Source organism: Moschus berezovskii, chromosome 11 (assembly GCF_049115385.1).
Source record: "Moschus berezovskii isolate FMDL1 chromosome 11, NW_MosBer_1.0, whole genome shotgun sequence".
Taxonomy (NCBI): Eukaryota; Metazoa; Chordata; class Mammalia; order Artiodactyla; family Moschidae; genus Moschus; species Moschus berezovskii.
Window position 1 is genome coordinate 100,216,174 of NC_142470.1, and position 12,534 is coordinate 100,228,707.

General features: G+C 38.9%; 1 pseudogene; it reads right to left on the minus strand.

Annotated features, from left to right (window-relative positions):
• Positions 1-5,213: 5,213 nt before the first annotated feature.
• LOC129540084 (zinc finger X-chromosomal protein-like) lies at positions 5,214-11,253 on the minus strand (annotated as a pseudogene).
• Positions 11,254-12,534: the final 1,281 nt, after the last annotated feature.

Below are 12,534 nucleotides of genomic sequence, written 5' to 3' on the forward strand. Positions count from 1 at the left end.
AATAAAGAAGCCAATGTTGGCTGTCGGCTTACACAAATAAGTTGCCATGGTCAGCATTTATGATTCCAATGAGCTTCTGCTGCCAGCTGTCTGAGATGCTGTGGGCCTATGCCAACGTTTGGACTGAGTCTGTGCCCAAGTTCTGCAGGTCATTCATGTCCTCAGGGCATTTCTGTCCACAGATGTGACTCACTGTATATGTTTCCATTACAATGGGTGACACAGTAATATAGCCATTTCTTTAAACACTGTTCTTATCAAGCCCCTCCAAGAAAAACATAGTGTAAAATGTACATACAAAACCAGATCCAAAGCTGTAAGTTTTCCCCAGGAATGCAGTTCAGGTTCCCACATTCCATGAAGATGCAAGAAAAAAATGACACCAAGAAATACACATGATGGGCAGTCAGCACATAATCAAGTGATGATAATGAAGCTGGATAAATTGTCACAGCCTGTGAATAAGTCAGAGGTCACATTCATTTTATCTTTTGCTTCAATTCAAGTTGGTTTTTAGTACTGAAGCCCACAAAGGGGAAATGCCTTAACAATTCCTAGCCTGTGGTCAATATGATTAGAAGAGCGGGTATACCATCACGTACTAATGAGGAACATTTGAGGAAAGTAAAATCTGTAATATTGGCAATACATTTTCCCCTAGAAGATAAAACCAGTCAATATTTTGGAAATATTTAAGTCTTCACTAAAACTTTGAGCTCTATCTGATCTTGGTAAAACTAATTCTTGCAGCAAAAGTCAGCCATTATCTATTTTTTTTTTCCCACAGAAAATTCACGTAGAATATAAGCCAACTTCTTAATGAAAATCTGTTTTCAGCTAACCACAGAGGGTGAAAAAGGTAAAATAAGTTAACTTATCTCTGCTAAAGCTAGCTTTTTTTTCCTTTGAAAAACACCCCCTGCTACCCAGGGTACACTTCTGTCTGAGAACTGTGTTTTCCCCAAGATGAGCCCTGAAGGATTTGTGAACCAAGGGACTTTGCTCTCTGGACCAGATATGACCAGGAGACAACTATTAAACTCAGACTGAGTAAGCTCATTGGTTGACCAGCTGTCTGTTTTGTGTTTGTTGCTGTTGTTTGGTTCTAAGTCATGTCCAACTCTTTGATACCACATGGACTGCAGCCAGGCTTCCCTGCCCTTCACTATTCCCCAACTTTCAAGCAAGAATGCCAAACAAGAGTCTCCAAGAGATGGAGTTGAATTCTGTTCCCCTTGAGTGTGGTCTGGATTCAGCCACTCTCACTAATGAATGACAAATGTGCTATATGACACTAATGAGATTAGGTTATAAAAAGATGGTGACCTCTGCCTTGAATTCTCTAGCTCTCTCTGCGATCTCCCACTAAGGGGAAGCAAGCTGTCCTGGCTTTTAAGCAGCCCTCTAGTGAGGCCCATGTGGTGAAGCCCTAAAACTGCTGGTCAGCAGCCAGAGAGGAACTGAGTCTTGAGCTTGGAAGCGCAAACCCCTTCCACTAGTTGAATCTTTGGATGAGTGTACCCCAAGGTGAGAATGTGATCGGAACTTTGTGAACCATAGGGATGAGAAGCTCTCAGAGTCTTGGCTTTCAGAAACCGTGTGAGATAATGCATATTTATTATTTTAAGATGTTGAGTTCAGTTTGGGGGTAATTTGTTACAACCAGTAACAAATTTGTTACATAGCAATAAAAAACGATACAATTGGTTTCCATGTAATAGTAGTAAAACTCTTGTCTCCACATCTCCAGCTTGTTCTTTTATCCACTTCTTTTAAAGACATCCCCACCCCTCCCTGCGACTTAAACAATTCTAATTTCCAAAGATTCTGTCTTTGGTCCCCTTTTCTTCTTACTCCAAATCCTTAGGTGATCTTATTTGCCTATATAGCTTCAAAAATCAATCAAAACTTACACATTGATATCCATTGTCTTGACCAAGGTTTTTCAGCCGTGGAATTTTCAATATTTCAGATAGGATCAGCCTTGTTAGGAGGAATTCTCCAGGGTGTTGTAAGATGTTTAATAGCATCCCTAACCTCTGTACTCTAGATGCCAGGAATAGCCTCCAATCCCTCAGCACTGAACACCAAAAATATCCCCAGGTGTTGCCAACTATAACCCCCAGAATGGGAGTCAATAATATAGTTTTCTGAGGATAACTGTTGTAGACCGCTGTGCAGAGATTCAGATACATAGATCCATCCACCTATCTAAGGTTTACTGAAGGTATCCACTTGCCTAGTAGTCTAGAAAATGAGAATACCAGACCGCCTTACCTGCCTCCTGAGAAACCTCAGAAATGTATGCAGGTCAGGAAGCAATCGTTAGAACTGTACATGGAACAACAAACTGGTTCCAAATTGGGAAAGGAGTACGTCAAGGCTGTGTATTGTCACCTTGCTTATTTAACTTACATGCAGAGTACATCATGAGAAATGCTGGGCTGGAAGAAGCACAAGCTGGAATCAAGATTGCTCGGAGAAATATCAATAACCTCAGATATGCAGATGACACCACCCTTATGGCAGAAAGTGAAGAAGAACTAAAGAGCCTCTTGATGAAAATGAAAGAGGAGAGTGAAAAAGCTGGCTTAAAACTCAACATTCAGAAGACTAAGATCATGGCATCTGGTCCCATGATTTCATGGCAAATAGATGGGGAAACAATGGAAACAATGACAGACTTTATTTTCTTGGGCTCCAAAATCACTGCAGATGGTGACGGCAGCCATGAAATTAAAAGACGCTTGCTTCTTGGAAGAAAAGATTTGACCCAACCTAGACAGCAGCAGCAGCAGCAGACAGCGTATTAAAAAGCAGAGATGTCGTTTTGCCAGCAAAGGTTCATCTAGTCAAAGCTATGGTTTTTCCAGTAGTCATGTATGGATGTGAGAGTTGGACCTTAAAGAAGACTGAGCACCGAAGATTTGATGCTTTTGAACTGTGGTGTTGGAGAAGACTCTTGAGAGTCCCTTGGACAGCAAGTATTGACAAACCAGTCAATCCTAAAAGAAATCAGTCCTGAATATTCATTGGAAGGACTGGTGCTGTAGCTGAAACTCCGATACTTTGGCACCTGATGGAAAGAGCCGACTCATTAAAATAGGCCCTGAAGCTGGGAAAGATCGAGGGAAAGAGGAGAAGGGGACGACAGAAGATGAGATGGTTGGATGGCATCACTGACTCAATGGAGATGAGTTTGAGCAAGCTCCTGGAGATTGTGAAGGACAGGGAAGCTTGACCTGCTGCAGTCCTTGGGGTCGCAAAGAGTCGGACATGACAGAGTGACTGAACAACAACAACTTCACCACAGCCAACTTTGGTGTTTAGTATTGCCTTCTTATCATTTTGTTGTTAAGCACATCTTTGTGTTGGTCCCTTCCATGCCTTTTCACATGCCTCTCCTGCCTAGAATGTGATCTGCTTTCCTCCTTATCATGCTTATTCTAAAGTCCCTCTGAAATCTCATTGACTGACACTTCTTCAAGGAAGACCTCTCTGATTGCCACAGACTAGGGTTAGTCCCTCTATCATGAGCTCAGGCAGTTTCTGCCTCTCCTTCTTAAGAGTTACAATTATCTTTGGAAATTTGAGTATTCGTCCCAACACCAAGAATTTTAGCTTCATTAATGAGAGTATCTTTCCATATTCCTTCACCTTTATATAGCTTATACCTGTGTAGTGTGTTTTCGCCAGTTTCCTTGGTGGCTCAGATGGTAAAGAGTCTGCGTGCAGTGAGGGAGACCCGGGTTCAATCCCTGAATCAGGAAGATCCCCTGGAGACGAGAATGGCAACCCATTCCAGTATTCTTGCCTGGGAAATTCCATGGACAGAGGAGTCTGGTGGGTTGCAGTCCATGATGTGGCAGACTCGGACATGGCCAGATGACTAACACTTTCACTTTCATGCTAAACTTTACGTTTGAGTAACTCTTCCTCCAAGAGACAAAGAACGTTATTGAAATAATAAAATTCAAAACTGTTATCAGAGTTAATGAACCAACTGGTGAAACCATGCACAACATAAATAGCAATATATAAACAAAGAAAAGTGAACTTTGATTCTGAAAAGTGTCAAAATACTTCAGTTTTAAAAGTGTAAATAAAAATGCTTTCTTTTTACCAGAAATTATAGTACAACAGATATAGTTAAGCACATTAAAATATTCTATGTGGCTAAATGTAATGTAATAATTAAAATTTAAGAAAAGTGACATATCTATGACAAAGTATTATTATTTTTATATTTAAGGAATTTTAACAAGTTAATAAGAAGGCAAATTATTTGTTTCAAATAAAGAAAATAGAGGAGAATACGTAAAAATCAGAAATTAACAATAAATAGTATTTGAATGAAAACAATAATACATTCTGGTTTTATAATAGCAAAACACTGGGAACCTATATATCCAGGGTAGAAGACTCATTAAAAACCCGTGTCTCTCTAAAATAAAATTTTATTCAGAAAATAAAACTGAGACTATAAAACTATATTTGTTAACAAGGAAGTATTTGTGTGTTTCTAAATACATTCCAACATACATTTTTTCACACATTAAGTGAAAAAAAGGAAGTTTGCAAAATATGGATATTACTATGACCATTTTCATAAGAATGTGTGTTTTGTGAGTGTGTCCCGAGAAACATGGTAGTGTGGGATGATTTTTGGACAATGGAATTCTATTATTACTTTATGTATTGTTTATGATGCATATCTATTTTGTTTATAATCAGAAGAAAAATGCTAGATTATTTTGGAAAAATAATAAAAAATAAACTTAAATATCTTAAATGTTTGTCCTGTGAAATACAATGTATCTTAAGAATTTTAGCCCTAAGGATCTTCTCCTGGAGATATTGTTTCTTTAAAAAAAAAAAAAAAGAATCTCTGCTGCTGTATCCTATCTAAAGCTTTCTTCCATAGCGTCTAACTCCAATGCCAGCTTTCAATAATGTAATCCTGGATATTTATACAACTATCAAAATTCAATTTAGAATTTTAAACCTTCCTAAAACTCATCCATCACATTAGTAAAGAAAATTGGGTTACGCCTTACATCCCAAATGAAAATTAAAGCCATCTGCTAATTCCATAGCAGACTTCACCTAACTGTTTTGCAAAAGCATGTAACTTGAGTAAAAAGAAAAGAAGCAAACAGAGTTTCAGATCTTCTTTAATCTTTGTCTGAGCACCATGCACTCGGACCCGGCCATCAACAGAGGGGAGTCTTTTGCACAGGGGCTTCTTCACAAAATAAACTGTCTTGTTTGTCCCTGAATTTTGTTTCGGTTTCATCATGATTAGCAAATGAGCTGGACTTTAGGTGGCTCAGAGGCAGACTGTTAAACCACCGCCTTATCTTTCTTTTGCCACAGATTTTCTGCTGAAGCCTAAGGGCCAAATTTAGAGAGGTAGATATAACAGCTGTGCTCATAAAATTGAATGCATACCTGTCCTGCCTATCAAAGAGCACTCAAACATTTCCCCTTGCACAATGTTCTGATTTTCTTGTCCTGCCTATAAAGGTCCCAGTAGGGAAAGTTTCTGTCCCATCTTCCGAGCAGGCTGGCAGTCCCAGCTTTGAGACTGTTCGCAGTGGGGTCTTTGCAAATCAGCCCAAGTTACATCATGTCAACTTCAAATGAAATCATAATATAAAAACAAAACATTCATAAATTGAGAGAAATTACAGAGCACCAAATGAGATAGAAGAATTTTATCTCCTCATTTGTATATTCCTGTTTCCTTGTCTATAAACATATGTTTGCACATGCTGTGTATTGATAGATTAACATATAAAATTACAACTTTGCATTCGTAACACTGTAGTTAAGGTTGTCTCCACATTTATATTTCTTAGGTTTTTTTTTCTGAACCATAAACATCCTCTCTGGGCTGAAACTTTGGCATAGGGTGAAAAATTAGAAGTGTGTTCATCTTTCTCCTAACCATGAAATAAATTTCATAGAAATGCTTAGATTTTTTCAATATTTTTTTAGTTGACCTAATAAAAGCATTCTTTAAAAAACTTAAAGTTTAAAAAATGTATACATAAAAAATGCTAACAATGATTTCAAACAGAAAACAAATAGAATGTTTAATTTTTATATTAGGAAGAATAGAGCATGTAGTTTTAAATCTAACAATACTTTTTAAAATTTTATGATCTTCTGACTAGAAAAAATAATGTTAATAGCATTTCAAGTTAAACACTTTTAAAAACTCCAAAAACAGCAGTAGAAGACTACTTAATTTTGGCAAGATTATTAAATATTGTTTATGACATAACTGACAATGTTTCCTTCTAAATGATGCTAATAAAATAGTTAGGAAGGCTGTTAAATTACATAATCACACAGTTTTTAAAATGCATTATTTTAGATGTAAAGAGTCAATCAAGTTTATCAAGGGCGTTAACATTATTTTGAAACTGAGTGAGTTCAATATCCGGCTTTGAAGTAAATGGCTTAAAAAATTTATAAATTTGAAAAGATAATAAAACTTTAAAAGTCAAATTTATTTACTGGTTAGGTTATTTATTATATATTATTGAAATTTTCATTATTCTCATGGCAGTTCTGGTCACTAATTACTTTAACCAAGTTGGTTGTTTGTTTGTATAGATATTCCTTTTATTGATCAGAAAAATGTGTTTTGAAAATTAAATCTCTAACAACAGTGGGTTAAATACAAGGTAAATGATTTTCGAATCGGACAGAGTTTGTTTTATACTTAAGAATATTTGTAAGTCCTTGTTTTGATACTTTCCAAACATTCTCAAAAAAACCTTTCCTTTCTATTTGTTTTAAATTTTGGAAGTGAGAAAAACGTGTATTTTCTGGAATGTCGGACGTATGTTTATTCACAGTTAGCTGTGAAGCATGTGGAGTAAATTTTCCTTATGGAACACAATGTTACAAGTTCAGATTGGGAAATATATGGCTGAAATATTTTGGGCGTTTGAACATTGAATTTGAAAAATCCGTCATGATATTTGGTGATTCTAAGGAGTTCAGTTACAGCTATGCAAACACAAACACAGTGTATCAGAGCATGGAGGGGGAAATAAATGAGCAATGTCCAGAGTCGTAAACACAAACTTTTGACTTATCACCCCATGTCGCTAAGTTATGCGCTGGTACCCAAAGGCTCTGTTTTCCTGTAGCCTGACTTCTGCTGCTGCTGTGGTCTCCGGGGAGTGTGAAGGCACGTGGGCTCCACTGCCCTGGAGCCTACAGCATGTATGATTTAGTTCCTCTGCGTCCGTCAACACTCACCATGCTGCGCTTTTGGGCCTGCTTACACTTCACTGCCTAGCAGCAAATGCTTCATGGCATCATTCCCTATGGACTCGATCAGACTAAGTCACTCACCATGCAAGCCGGGAGGCTAGTGATGGGTCTGAACCAGGAAGAACCAACAGATCTAACACAGGGCAGAGACTGACATTCCTCAAAATGCTGAGCTTATACTTTATTTCCTGCTCTGTAAAATATACATTTCACACACTTCGCTTCCCTACTGCTCTTTACCTTACATGGAGAAGGAAATGCAACCCACTCCAGTGTTCTTGCCTAGAGAATCCCAGGGACAGGGGAGCCTGTGGGCTGCCGTCTATGGGGTTGCACAGAGTTGGACATGACTGAAGTGACTTAGCAGCAGCAGCAGCAGCACTTTACAAATACAAATGATTCTAAACTTGGTTTATTCATACCCTGAAGTTTTCAACAGGAAAAGTAGATGGTTTCTGAAGTCTTTACTCCTCTTTTTGAAATGGGTAGGCATTTTGGAGAAGGAGGGATTTCTTTAATACATGTAATAGGATCTTGAAATTCAGAAAGTGAAGATTATTATCCCTTTTTTTCCCCCTACCTGTCCTTTCATCCAGGAATAACGGAAGAACAGGTAGAAGAAAGAGGTCCTGTGCAAAACGGTGTGTAGCAAGTGACCCACTGACGGTCATTCAATAAGTGAACGCAGGAGTGAGTGCATAAACGCGCACGAGAGGTGTTGTTTCTCAGGAGGCAGACGGCCACTTTACCCACTCGTCTCCTGGAAATATTCCTTTTCAAAATTAACTTATTAGAACAGTGGCTTCTCAATGCTGTGTTAGTTTCTACCATACCGAGAAATGAGTCTGCCATCCATATACAAGCATCCTCTCCCTTTGGGTTTCTTTCCCACTCAGGTCATGTCTTAATATGACTTCTCTTAAGCAGGAAACCTGTCACCTGGCATTAGCGTTGTTTATTTATCACATCATTGTGAAATTTAAAGTGACTGACAAACTGGCTGCTGTCCTTTCCTGCTTTTTCTAACTCCTGGTTATCTCATCAACAAACCTGAACTCTATACTATAGTACTATCGGTTCAGTTCAGTTCAGTTCAGTCGCTCAATCGTGTCCGACTCTTTGCGACCCCATGAACCACAGCATGCCAGGCCTCCCTGTCCATCACCAACTCCCGGAGTTCACTCAAACTCATGTCCATCGAGTCGGTGATGCCACCCAGCCATCTCATTCTCTGTCGTCCCCTTCTCCTCCCGCCCCCAACCTTTCCCAGCATCAGAGTCTTTTCCAGTGAGTCAACTCATCGCATGAGGTGGCCAAAGTATTGCAGTTTCAGCTTTAGCATAAGTTCTTCCAATGAACACCCAGGATTGATCTCCTTTAGAATGGACTGGTTGGATCTCCTTGCAGTCCAAGGGACCCTCAAGAGTCTTCTCCAGCACCACAGTTCAAAAGCATCAATTCTTCGGCGATCAGCTTTCTTCACAGTCCAACTCTCACATCCATACATGACCACGGGAAAAACCATAGCCTTGACTAGATGGACCTTGGATGGCAAAGTAATGTCTCTGCTTTTGAATATGCTATCTAGGTTGGTCATAACTTTCCTTCCAAGGAGCAAGCATCTTTTAATTTCCTGGCTGCAATCAGCATCCGCAGTGATTTTGGAGCCCAAAAAAATAAAGTCTGACACTGTTTCCACTGTTTTTCCATCTATTTCCCATGAACTGATGGGACCAGATGCCATGATCTTCATTTTCTGAATGTTGAGCTTCAAGCCAACCTTTTCACTCTCCTCTTTCACTTTCAGAGTACTAGTCATATTTAATACTATATATAATATATTTATATATATTATATACATTATATACATGTATTTCTTACTATATATTAAGTAAAGTATTAGCATACTTAAAGTATTATTGAGACTTACAGTATCATGACACTGTCAGTATTTCTTAATACCAAAGCTACGTCGCACTCTTAACTTGTATTTTGACTACATGCAACCACTACTCCTATTACAGGCCAATCTTCCAACCTCCTGTTTTTTTGTTTGGTGTATTTTAAAATTTAGAAGATACCCATATTTGTGTTATCTACAGAACTCTCTCACACAAAGTAGGGGCACAATAAACATGTGTTGAATGAAGAGGATTTCCTCTTCTTTACACAAAGAATTCTCTGAGTTCTGAAATCTTCAGAACTTTTAAAAGGTATTTCCTAATGTGCTGATGGACTTCAATATGTTATATTAAATTCCTGTGTTATAACAGGTATTTAAGCAAAGCAAATAGTCTTGTGAGTTTATATAAGCGAAGAGTCTGTGAGTCTTTATTTGTTTGATGTTTAGTTCCTAAAGACCTAAGAACTTCCAAATTGGGTCAGAACTGTGGTCTATCCAACAGAGTATTTCATATCTGAAAGTGGTACCAAGACATAAATTGTAAGAAGACACAGCTGTCCTCCCAGACATTAGAGGTGTGTTCTAGAACACCTTGCTTTTCTTCAATAACCTAGAATGAGTCCTTCATACTTGAAATTATGTTTTGGAATCATTTGTTTAAATACTATGAAGTTGAAAGTGTTAGTCTCTCAGTTGTGTCTGACTCTTTGTGACCCCATAGACTGTAGCCCCCCAGGATCCTCTGTCTATGGGATTTCCCAGGCAATAATACTGGAGTGGGTTGTCATTCCCTCCTCCAGGGATTATTCCCAACCCATGGATGGAACCTGGGTTTCCTGTACCTAAAGCAGACTTGTTCCTGCTGAGCCACCAGGGAAGTCCCTTAAATATTATGCCAGAACTCTTGTGTATGCTATTTGTTACATAAAGAGCATTTTACATACCATATAAGTAAAGTAATCAACACTTAAGTATTACATCAGTAGTACAGAATAGCCATGTATAAGACTATGAATAGTTTGGTTATACATTTTTCTCCAAGCTGAACTCCTTTTAAATTTAAGAGAGTTCCCAATTCTAACAAAGTCTGCTAACAGACTGATCACATGATTTCAAAAAGTTCAGTTTTATTACTTTCCATCCTTCTCTCTCTAGACTGAAGAAATCTCATCTTTCTGTTGTGTCCTCATAGAGAAATGACCCTGTACCATTCCACTTTTAAAAATTTTGAGTCATCTTACAAGCTCCAAAGTGAAACAACAAAAAAAGAAGGCCTATGTAATTTAATTTCACAGAAGTCAAGAAAATTGCACCCCTGATATTGGGAAAGAGAACCTTTAAAAACACTTTGACAATCACTGTACCCCAAGACTTACAGGAAATCAAGGTAGCCCTCACAGTTGCTTTCACCATCAGCTTCCTGGTTCACCATTGGCATCAATGGCTGCATCAGAGGCACAATCTGCTACCAATACTTCTTCAGACACTATCGGCAGTCAGAGGATCAGCAATGATTTCTGCCCCTACTACACTATAGTGTACTACTACGCACTTATTCAATATGTCCAATGTCAGACGCCTGCACAGATTCACTTGTCAAGATATGTTCTGGCATAGACACTGAGGCTTAAATAACATCAGAAGCTGAAACGGTATCTGGGACTGTGCACTCTGCTAAAGACACTTCTTCAGTTCCACCTGAGTCCAGCACTTGCTCAGGAATGATGACCCTCTCAGATACGTGTGCTTCTTCCATAATATCTGAGCACTGAACAGGCTCTATAACAACATTCTGGATAACATCTTGGATTACAAACTGAGTCTGGGTCACTGGGAACAAAGTTAAACACAGTTATGTCTGAATCCACAACATCTGAAACAAAATGTCTTTTGTACTTCCACAACAACTGGATCACCATCCACGTGTGTAGCATTAGGTCCTCACGGGACTGTTGTGATGCTCAAATGGGAATATATGAGCAGTGTTCTGAAAAACTGTGGCATCAGAAAAATGAGCTTGGCTCTTGTGGGAGTAATTCAAGTCCGTCTTCACCCATGGCCATTAATTCTCACCAGTCACAACTCCTGATGGGTGTGTGGGTGGCCAGTGATGGTGGCCTCCTATATTTCTTTTGCATGTTTTCTTCTGCTAGCAAATGAGTCTTTTCTGCCCCTCCACTGTCTTGAATTTACAGATGGCATTTGCAAAGACTAGCATCAGAGTCTACATATTTTTTCAGCCCATCTGTATATAAAGGTGGCCACACATAAAATGCAAACACAGTGGGTACTAAGAGGAGGGTCTTTATTTGCCCACTAAGGGCCATTCACTCTTAATATCTTTCTCCAGAAAGAGCAAAGGCCAAGGAAATTCAATATTCTTCACAACTCAATCTAATCATCACTCCTTTTTACTGAATATGGACAGAACTCCATAGAGATGCCTGCAGAGACTCCACGTTAGATTCAGTCTCTAGTTAAGTTTATTACTCAAAACAAGCTGGAGAAGATCCTATGAAAGCAAATCACTGGATGAAACTCTCAGACTCAGTCTTTTGTGATGCTGTCTCCTCCCCCAGATGCGGGAAACAGGAACTCTACTGCCCAGTACAGGACTGCTCATCTGGTGAGGGAAAACTCCAAAACCTAGACGAGGAAAGAAGAATGTGTTTATAAAGGAATTGTAGATGCCTTCTAATAAATCTGGATGTGCTTAACAAAATCCCCAAGGAATGCAAAAAAGTCTGGATGTGTTTTCTCAAATAACTATTTAAAGCATATTAGAGTATTTTAATTGCACTGGGGAGTTTTCAAAGCATATCAGGACAAAACAGCGGAGTAGAGGCCCCAATATGCTAATGAATAGATAGCTAGACCCCTGAAATAAACCCGCAACACTCCATTAATCAGGCAGTAATTGAATTGGCACAGCGCTTTTGTGCAAACTACATGATAATTGAAAAACCAAACCTGGCAGCGGTGAGGGTAAGGTTGTCCTCATTGGGGTTTAACAGGGCGTCCTCATTCCTGTTGTAGGTGGGCAGCTAGCTTCCTTGTCAGGAGGTTTGTATGGGGAGAAAGCTGGCTGCTTTCTGAGTCCAGGGTAACTTTGTTTCCTGCCGCGATGGCCTTTTAGGTGCATGATACCCAGTGGCCAAAAGCATGACCCCATAGAAACACATGTAATGGCTGATATGCTTTCCTCTGTTACCTAAAGACATCTGCCAATTAATGTGATTATAAAATAATAGTGAGGAACAGATGTTTCATTTGCTAATTTTATATCTGACTGTTTGAAAGCTAGCTACCTGGGGATTTTACTGGCAAACACTACTTTG